Source organism: Heptranchias perlo, chromosome 1 (assembly GCF_035084215.1).
Source record: "Heptranchias perlo isolate sHepPer1 chromosome 1, sHepPer1.hap1, whole genome shotgun sequence".
In the NCBI taxonomy this organism is placed as follows: domain Eukaryota; kingdom Metazoa; phylum Chordata; class Chondrichthyes; order Hexanchiformes; family Hexanchidae; genus Heptranchias; species Heptranchias perlo.
Window position 1 is genome coordinate 26,494,958 of NC_090325.1, and position 10,622 is coordinate 26,505,579.

The 10,622-nt window shown below is 43.0% G+C and overlaps 1 long non-coding RNA gene across 1 annotated transcript; it reads right to left on the reverse strand.

Moving 5' to 3' along the window:
• Nucleotides 1-260: 260 nt before the first annotated feature.
• Nucleotides 261-3,621, reverse strand: LOC137324066 (uncharacterized). The gene is made up of 3 exons (XR_010963495.1): nt 3,534-3,621; nt 1,852-1,950; nt 261-599 (listed from the first exon to the last, which is right to left on the reverse strand). It is a non-coding gene; the product is annotated as an uncharacterized lncRNA (long non-coding RNA).
• Between the last annotated feature and the right edge of the window lie 7,001 nt (nt 3,622-10,622).

The window sequence follows — 10,622 nt, forward strand, 5'->3', positions numbered from 1 at the left end:
GGGGTTCTGCCAGTCTCTTGTTGAAGTTACAATGTGAGACTGAGAACCTCATGGAATTTCATGACCCATTATGGGATAGCATAGGTTTTCCACTTTGTACCCAAATGGTTAGATTTTATACCAATCCAAATGGAAGTGTATTTTTTATGTTCAGTTTTCCAAGGTGCGAATTCAGATGTGGTGCAGGAACCCCAACTGAAATTTAAAGGGAAGTGGCAAAATAAAGGGACAAAATTTCTGAAAGCCTTTTGGAAAGGGTCAGAAGATATCTCAATCCAATGGCAGGCTTTGCCAGAGCTGAAGTAAAGAGGACGAAGAAGCGACAATCAAAAACAACGGGAATGAAAACCCAACATGCAAACATAAATCTGCAGGCAAGTGATGAAGCAGCCCATCTGGATGTTGATCACACTGGTAGGCTTTCTTTCACGCAGTGCCAGTGAAAGCATGATATACCGTGAATGGCGTGCTGCCAAGGAAGCATCCAACATTACATGTGAGTGTGCCCGTATCAGCAGGTGGGCATAGACCATCCCTCGTACAGCCTAATCTGCCTGGCATATCTCCATAGGACCGCCTCCTCCTCTTCTTCCAAACACCTTGTATTGGGAAAATCATGGCAGTAACAGTGTTATTAAAAAAATAATTGGAACAATGAAAGAAAGAACTTGTATTTATATAACACCTTTCACGTCGTCAGGGCATCCCACAGTGTTCTCAGCCAGTGAAGTACTTTTTGGAGGATAGTCAGTGTTGTTATTGTAGGTAAATGTGGCAGCCAATTTGCACACAGCAAGGTCCCACCTGAGGACAAACGTTGGCAAAAACTGGAGAACTCCCCTGCTGTTCTTCGAAAAGCATCATTTATGTCCACCTGAACAGGCAGATGGGATCTCAGTTTAACACCTTATCGGAAAGGTAGCACTTTTGACAATGCAGCGCTCCCTTGTTACTGCATTGAAATATCAGCCCAGATTATGTGCTCAAGTCCTGTAATGGAGTTTGAACCCACAACCTTCGAGGTAAGAGTGCTACCAACTGAGCCACAACTGGCACTCGAGAACCTAACTGCCAGCAGATGAAACAGTCAAGGTATAACTGAAATGGACTTACTTTAACCTTACTGGGAGGTAACTATCATGTTCAGTGTGGGCAAAAACTGTCAGTATCGAATCGGCCGCCCACGATACACCCTGCCTGATTTTCCTTTCAACTGACTTCAGTGGAAAGGAAAATTGAATGGGGCGTATAACAGGAGGTGGATCTGATATCAATTTATTGCCTCGGTCAAAGTTGAAAGTTACCCCTCCGCTCTGTCCTTTAAATGAACTTCTATCTAATTACCACCATTCAGCAGTCTGCGAGAAATTAAGAATGAGTGTCCTGTGTGCCAGAACATCAGGAAATAGTGTACAGGATGTTCCCGCCCCCAATTTAACCTTTAAATAAAGCCCCTACCTGTTATAGGCGGACACTTCCTACTACAGTATTCCCCACCCCCAGAAATGCATGCAATACACAAAGTGGGTGGAGTTCCAGCGTTGTGGCTATGGCTCTTTGTAACTTTTTATATGGAGCTGAGATGAATTCTCACCCTTCATCAAGGTACAACAGAGCACTTCTCTTTAAAACCATATAGATCACCATCTGCATTTTCAGTTGTTCTTCAGGGTCCCGTCAGCCAACCAGTTCTGACTCTAACCACATGTAGCACCTAGATCTATAATTCAATGATTGGCTGCCATTGAGGATTAGTCCTTTCGACCCTACCCATTCTTGTTATTCTACAGAAATTCTCGTCTTTTGAACATTGCTTTTGTCTGTTGGTGTTGTGCTTGCTTTTTGCCTTACCTTGTAACTGGGCTCCATTAGACACATACATGCAGCTACAGATAGCACCTACAGACCCATTTCTACAGATAGTCCAAGGTGTTGATCAAATGTTCAAACCTAGAGAAGGGCAGGGTAGAACAGTCAGCTCAAACTGAATGCAGTACTCATCTAAATATTGGTGGAATAGTAAATCGGATGCAGAAGACAAAGGACCTGAGAGATGATATTGGAACTGAGAGGTTATAACTATCAGGAAAGACTGAACAGGCTGGGGCTGTTTTCTCTAGAAAACAGGCTGAGGGGTGATCTGATAGAGGTCTTTAAAATTATGAAAGGCTTTGATAGGGTAATCGTAGAGAAGATGTTTCCATCTGTGGGGGAATACAAAACTAGGGGCCATAAATATAAGAGAGTCACTAATAAATCCAATGGGGAATTCAGGAGAAACTTCTGTACCCAGAAAGTGGTGAGAATGCGGAACTCCCTACCACAAGGAGTAGATGAGGTGAATAGCGTAGATACATTTAACGGGAAGCTAGATAAATACATGAGGGAGAAAGGAATGGAAGGGTATGCTGATAGGGTGAGATGAAGAGGGGTGAGAGGATGTTCTTCTGGAGTATGAACACTGGCATAGACCAGGTGGGCTGAATGGCCTGTTACTGTGCTGTAAATTCTATGTAATTCTATGAACTAATGGGACAGTCATTTATCAGATGCAGCGAAGACTTCTGATAAATTGGAGTGAGCTTGATTAGGGTATGATAAAACCTTTCTGTCCTGGATCAGAACTCCCTACAAAGCAGCAAATAACTTATGATCTATTTACCGGCCAGGTGTCCATTATAATCTTCTTTGTGAGTACAGCACCACTAGCCAAAGTGATTACAACAACAACTTACATTTATATAGCGCCTTTAATGTTAGTAAAACGTCCCAATTATGACCCATTGTTACACAAAGCGGGGGCATGATAACCTGAGAGCAAGTGGACAAATTGCATGTGGTTTAAAACACCAGCAGTAACCAGGGGGCAAGGTTATCTCCAGCAGTAGCTGAAGATTAGGCCCTAACAGTAACTGTCAAATCACAATAATATCAAGATTTTGATTCTCTCCTATTTCTGAGTACTGGCAGTAGGCCCCGATTTTAAAATTCTCATTCATGTGTTTAAATCCCTTAATGGCCTCGCTCCTCCCTATCTCCATAGCCTCCTCCAGCCCTATAATCCTCTGAGAACTCTGCGTCCCTCCAACTGCGACCCCACTTCCTTCACCCCACCATTGGCGGCCGTGCCTTCAGCTATCTAGGCCCTAAGCTCTGGAATTCCCTCCCTAAACCTCTCTGCCTTTCCTCCTCTCTCTCCTCCTTTAAGACGCTCCCTAAATCGTACCTCTTTGACCAAGCTTTTGGCCACCTGTCCTAATATCTTCTTCTTCAACTCAGTGTCAAATTTTGTCTGATAATGCTCTTGTTAAATGCTTTGAGGCTATACAAATACAAGTTGTTGTTGTGGTAGGAGGCAACCAGTGGGACTTGCCAAAGGGAGCAGGACTATGTGCTGGAATAGTACCCTTCCGCCCCAACTCACACATCCTCCTCACCCCCCAACCAGTCTGACTTTTTTTTCCTTTGTAGCTTACCACTCCTACAGGGAGAAAAAAGGTCAGCAAAAGAATGGGTTACCGTCACCATGGTACCTAATATCAGCTCCCTGGGTCCTTTCAGCCGGTCAATAATGTTGTGAATCCTGTTTTCAATGAAGTAGGGCGTGTAATTGCTTTATAATAAACTGCGAAAAAAAAACACATCAGAATTTTAAAAAGTAAGAATAATTATTGCATGGGCTGACCAACCAAACCATTGTACACCAGAGTCAGACGAAAATACACACCGTAGGTCACAACTCCCGCACTGCGGCCACTTAAATATGAACATTTTTAAACCCCGCTCACGTTCTTGGCAGGAACCGGTTTTCTGACAACACCACGAGTGGTAAAAGCACCCAACCCAGGCAAGATAGTGCTCAGTGTGTATCTTCCTCTAAATAGTTTTAAGAGGGCCAAGAGGCCCAGAATCCAGGAAATGGCATTATTATCGAGAGGAAGCTCGCAGTTTTGCCCTCTTGAAAGTTTTATACGTGTTTAAGCTCCTCCCTGAGGAAATTTAAATAATGCAAATTCTACAAGGTCAATTGGAGGGAATGGGCTTAATGGCTCAGATGGGTTTAATGGATTGAATGGCCTATTCCCATTGTGCATTTTCTTATGTTTACCATAAGTCTAATTGGGTTCAATCACTTGACTCTTTCCGCACTAAGCCCCCAAAGCTCGGATATCCAGATCCTGAAAAGGAAGAGATTGGATTGGAATATCTAAGTGTAACAAGTTAACTCCATGGACCTTTTCCCAGGTGAACTTTCGCACAGTTCTAAATGATATCAAAACATATTTAGAAAGCTGGATTCCTGCCCCACCTCGTTCATGGGATAGCAGATGTAATTAAAAGGAGCACAATGCTCAAGCTTAATTATTTATTCAGCATGATTGCCTTGGTACCTCCTAACCGGCTGCTTACTATTATGTAGAATTCACGTGGGTGGGTATAGCACCTGGTTGTGTCTCGTCAAGCTTTTAAACAATAGGACTCAGGTGAGTGGGAGTGAGGGAGAGCGAGCGGCCCTCCCTAACCTACAATTTTTATTACCTGGCGTTCCAGTTGAGACAAGTTGTAGATCTGTGAAAAATGGTGAGCTGCCTCCCTGTGACTTGATGAAGTTTGCTCACTTCCAGGGATAGTCACTGTGAAAACTGGACCATTTTGGGATTTTATTCCATCTTTTCCCTTATTGGCCCTAGGTTTTTTTCTGTTTATTGCCTCTCCCAGGAGATTACATGGCTGCGGGGGTGGGTGTGAGATGGGGGGGTGGGGGGTGAAACCAGGGGAAGGGAAGAAGAGTTTAACCATGATGGTCTGGCCATCATGGTGTGGGGCAGGCTTGATGTACCCGCTGGTCTTTCCCTGCCCATCAATTTTGTATGTTATTATCTTGTTCCCTTGTTTTTTAAACAGGTTAATGGCTGGATGACCATAAGAAGTTTAAGTAGCAGACCATCAGAAGAAATTAAACTCCTGTGTGTCCCAGTGTTAAAACAAAACTTCACCAGTTTCATAAAGCATATCAGGCCTTACACGCTACAGTCAATATCCCACGTGGCCCAATGCACATTACTGTTGTCTCTTCCCCTACCATCACTGCAGTAGGTTGAGAGAGTCAGTTTCATACCAGCGGAGGTGGAGTTTCCTCATGTTCCTTAGCAAGAGTGAAGCTACTCGAAATAACAACAGGTACTGCAGTCCAAAAATAACTGATTAGCTAAAGCGCTTTAAGACGTTTCAATGGCCTGTTAAGCTCTATATAAATTAAACAATTTCCTTATTTCTATTATCGACAGGGTTTATAGAGCAATTTCACTCTCAATGAACATTATGGGTAAATTCTGCCCTCGTTGGTATGAAACTGACTGCCAGCCCATACAAAACATGGCAGGAGAGACAGTTTAAGAAGGAAAGAAAAACTTGCATTTATGTAACGCCTTTCACGACCTCAGGACATCCCAAAGCTCTCTACGGCCAATTAAGTACTTTTCAAGTGTTGTCACTGTTGTAATGTGGGAAATGTGGCAGCCAATATGCACACAGCAATCTCCCACACACAGCAATGAGAATAAATAATAAGGAAATAAAGCAAATTAAAGAACCCACACCCCGCCATTGTACAATGCAGGATGTTAAAAGACCAAAATACCACACCAGGTAATAATTTGTCGGCAATAAATAAAACTGCACTATTAGCAGTCACTGAAATAGGTATTCTTCCAGAACAAAAAGTTTAAACATGACCACAGATCTGAAATAGACAATCCGTCTCAGTCTTAGTCTCTGGACCTCTCTTCCTAAACCTATTTCTCTCCCTGCCTTCAAAATCTCTTTAACTATGCTTTTGGTCATTTCTCCTAACTCCTCGATGACTGCTCGATACTTGTTTTTCCTCTGTGAAGTGCCTTGGAATGTGTACTATTTTAAAGATGCTATTTTAAAAATGCAAGTTGTTATTGTTTTGTTATCCAGAATGTCTGTTTATTGATTGAAAAAGGAAAGGAGCGTGAAGAAAGCATTCAATTTGATTCACATCTTAGATCAAACTGGAGTGAAACCTCGCAGCACGCCTTTTGTTTGAGTTGGCTGTAATTCTGCCTCCAGCCTTCAGCTCAGAGATGGGATAAACCGAGTAACTGGAGCTAATGAGCTTAACTCTGGTCGGTAAAAAACAAAAATTCTGTAACATCAGGGATAGAAGTAGCTTCCCGTAGTGTCTGTTGGGGGAGTGGAGCTGGAGCCCTAGTTACAGGTCAAAGGAAGCCAAAGCTTCCTTCTGCATTAGTCCAGGTTACACTGAGACATTATGATCATCTACAGAGTTCATTATTAAAATCAGCAAACCGATACGGAAAATCTCTTTGAGGTATCTCAAACCTGGTTAGTTCAAAGATCAGGAATAATGTGAAAAAATGGACATAGCCAGTTTGTGACAAAAGGGTCACATGTGGCATGTTACAATCATGCTTGAATGAAGTTTGATTGACAACCACTCCATCAAGATTAAGAAAGGCTGCTCCTCTTCAAACACAAAGAAGGATCATCAGCAGGGCACCAGGCAGGCTCAGACAGGATAATCCAAGTACAATAGCAGCACCAGGAAGAAGCATTGATTTAGGTCACAGTAGGTAGCTCAGCTTCAACAAGGTCTAGGTGCACGTATGCACCACACACACACACACACACACGCGCGCGCACACACACACACGCGCACACACACGCGCACACACACACGCACGCACACACACACACACACACACGCGCACACACACGTACATGCCTACTTATACTGTTTTCCTTTACATTTAAAAATAACACTGAAAGTTTGTACTTTCTAACCAGTTTCTAATTCTTAATAAGGTATCGGAGCACAAACCTGTCCACAGTTCAGAACTAATTGCCAATAAATTAATAATCTCATTTGGACAGACTGCTATGGGAAATGGAAGTGTCACATTGGTCCAGTAGGGGGTAATCTTCTGAGTGACAGTCAAGGCACAGACAGAGAGCTTTACCCTTGGATCTACCCTTGATATGTTTTATCTAGGAATGTATGATGCTGACACTGAGTGCAAAAAATGATGTGTTCCACAAGAATGATAGTCCTCAGCTTGGTAAGTACCAAATTTATCCTCCTCAAGTGCCAGTTTCCCATATGATCTACCCAGTATAAATCATTTTCTACTGAGGGAATAAGCCTTGGACTGGATTTATCTCCGCTGAGGTAGCACCAGGAGGTACAACAATTGGGCACATCATCTCTGGGTTAGAAAACAGAAAATCATCCAGGATTCCTGACCCTTATCGTTTTTCAACAACCCCCTCTTGCAAGTGTACAGGTTTGAGTGCATGGCTGTGAGTGCACGGGTGTGAGTGCTGGGTGAGGACAGGTTCAGGCTGTGCTGCGATGGCTCCTGCGGTTGAAGAGCCCGCTCACACTCACCATCTAGGCTCAGCCGCCAAGAATGGCCCCTTGCAGAAGCTAACAGAGGGTGACTGGTGCCCACGGAACTTTAGAGGCAGCACCTTTAGAAGAGGATAAAGAAAGGTGAGAACATTTGGCTGAGAAAAAAGGAGAAGAAAATACAGCCTGTTGGGTTCTGGCCAACACAACACATGCTGCATAATAACCAGTGTTACTCCCAATCCATCAAATACTCATCAACCCCCCCAAACCTTTTCCCCATCGTGTTACACAGTACAGTGTCGTGAGCAACAGAGAGAGCAGCAAAAGATTTTTAAAAATTAAAAATACAGGCTTTTACAGATAATATGTGCCAGAAAATTATTTTGGAAATTGCAGCAGAAGTTCAGTGCCTCTTGCCTTCTTTCCGTTCCTTCTCATCTCATTGTGTCCTCTCACTCTCTGTCTCTCACATTCCCGCCACCTCCCCTGCTGTGAAAGTAGGCATGAAATCTGTAACCGCTCAGTTCCATGTCAACTGACCAAAGTGACGCCTCAAAATAGACCTCATACTGTGCTCAGTCGAGCGCGACATTGCAGTTTGCCAGGTCCTGTACCGGCCGGGGTGGGGGGTGTTTTATTCACTGGCAGCTGTCTGTTAGACGTAGATCCACTCCACTGCTCTCATCGCTGCTCACCTCGAGCACAGTCAGAGACCTCGGAGCCACAGGCTAGGACATGCTTGCAGTAAGAACCTGAGAGGTCAAGGGTCAATAAACAATCAGTTCATTTCTGCTTTAGATATTCACTAAAGTGGCAATTCTCCTTAGCCTTTGAAATATTCTGAGCGTTAGCATTAAATGCTTTGGAGGACTACAGTATGTTTGTCACCAACTTATAGGTAATTGCCCAGATGGTGGGGTAAGGCTTAGTCTGTTTTTAATGAGGGTGATTAACTAGTAAACCATTGTTGGGTGAGGCTGGCTAAGGTCAGCAACTGACCCGATGCTTAATCTCAGAACAGGGTTATTACTGTAACTTTGTCCTAATGCTTCATTTCTTTCACTTATTTGATCGGTTGACTATGCTATTATCACCATCATGGATAGAGCTGAGCGCCAATTATTTTTTTTTGTCCCTTTTACATTATATCCAAACAGGTTGAATTCAGGTAGTTGAGATATTTCCAAGTTCCCTCCCGTTTGGTTCCAGTCTGGTGTGACCAGCTGAACTTAACTGCAGCCTCAGCTTTCTTTTTTAAAATTCTAACGAGAGGAAAGTTCCTACAGAAATGTAGGTGTTGTCAATGAGTCTGTCAACAGATTGGCTGATGTGCAGCAGCCCAGTGCTAAGGTCGCAGTCACCAGTGAGGACGTTTATTTCACGCAGCCAGTTGTTATGATCTGGAACGCCCTGCCTGGTGGAAGCAGATTCAATAGTAACTTTCAAAAGAGAACTGGGTATATACTTGAAAAGGAAAGATTTGCAGGGCTATAGAGAAAGAGCAGAGGAGTGGGACTAATTGGATAGCTCTTCCAAAGAGCCAGCACAGACATGATGGACTGAATGGCCTCCTTCTGTGCTGTATGATTCTAAGCGATGTAAGAATGGATAGTAATTATTGTATGGCACTGTGCTGTGTTCCTTGACTTTCTTTCCAAAATACCAGTAAAAATGGGCAGGCACAAATACTACAATGTCCCAGATATATAGAGTACCTAATCTCAGCCAAGTCGAAAGAGGAGGTTTGTAGTAGCCAGCTGTGGAGCATCCCCAGAGAGAAGAAGCAAGGCAGAATGAGTTGACAAGTAGCCACAAGCCAATTTCATGTCTCTCCTTGTGATCAGTTATAGTGTAGTATGGACAGCTAGGAACAGGGCATTTCCCTTCTTCCATGAGGCTAGGGGAAGTTTGACAGATTAGCAAATAAACCAGAGGAAATTTTTTAATGAGTGAACATAGGAACAGGAGTAGGCCATTTAGCCCCTAGAGCCTGTTTCGCCATTCAATGAGATCATGGCTGATCTGTGACCTAACTCCATATACCCGCCTTAGCCCCATATCCCTTAATACTTTTGGTTAACAAAAATCTATCAATTTCAGATTTAAAATTAACAATTGAGTTAGAATCAATTGCCCTTTGCGGAAGAGAGTTCCAAACTTCTACCACCCTCTGCGTGTAGAAGTGTTTCCTAACTTCACTCCTAAAAGTCCTGGCTCTAATTTTCAGGCTATGTCCCCTAGTCCTAGACTCCCCAATCAGCAGAAATAGTTTCTCTTTATCTACCCTATCAGTTCCCCTTAATATCTTGAAAACTTTGTTCAAATTGCCCCTTAGTTTTCTAAACTCCAGGGAATACAACCTTAGTTTGTGTAATCTCTCCTCGTAATTTAACCCTTGGAGTCCAGGTATCATTCTAGTAAATCTACGCTGCAGTCCCTCCAAGGCCAATATATCCTTCCCAAGGTACGGTGCCCATAACTGAACACAGTACTCCAGGTGTGTCTAACCAGGGCTTTGTACAGCTGTAGCATAACTTCTACCCCCTTGTATTCTAGTCCTCTAGATATAAAGGCCAGCATTCCATTAGCCTTTTTGATTATTTCCTGTACCTGTCCATGACATTTTATTGATCTATGTACATGGACCCCTAAATCTCTTTGGACCTCCACTGTTTCGAGCTTTTCATCATTTAGAAAGAATTCTGATCTATTCTTTTTAGGTCCAAAGTGGCCACAAGGATATAAAGAGACCACAAGGTTGTAATTCTTTAATGCAAAAGTGAAGATAAAGAAATATGCCAAAGCTGACAAATACATGCTTAACTATCAAGACTACATTGATCTCCAGAAATTTTCTAGATGTCCAGTGCTTTTTTTCCCCCAAAAAACATCAATATAACACAATTTACAATGTTTTGTGAAAAACACCATTTAATTGGCAGTTTTGCAGCTAGATTAAACCTTTTCCTTTGGGGACTGGCATCGGGTGACCCTTTAATGGAGGTTCAAGTCTGACTGTCATTATACACAATCAGGACTCTGCATTTTGTCTCTTGGTTCTGTCATTAAGTGGCTATCCATTTAAAGTTTCGACCAGATGCTGCTCAGTCTAACAGTGAATTCATTCACAAGTGCCTTGAGAGATGTGAAGACAGGGGCCTCGATATTAACCCCCTCAAGACAGGCGGAGTGGGGGGAGGGGTCAGTTAAAACATTTTAAACG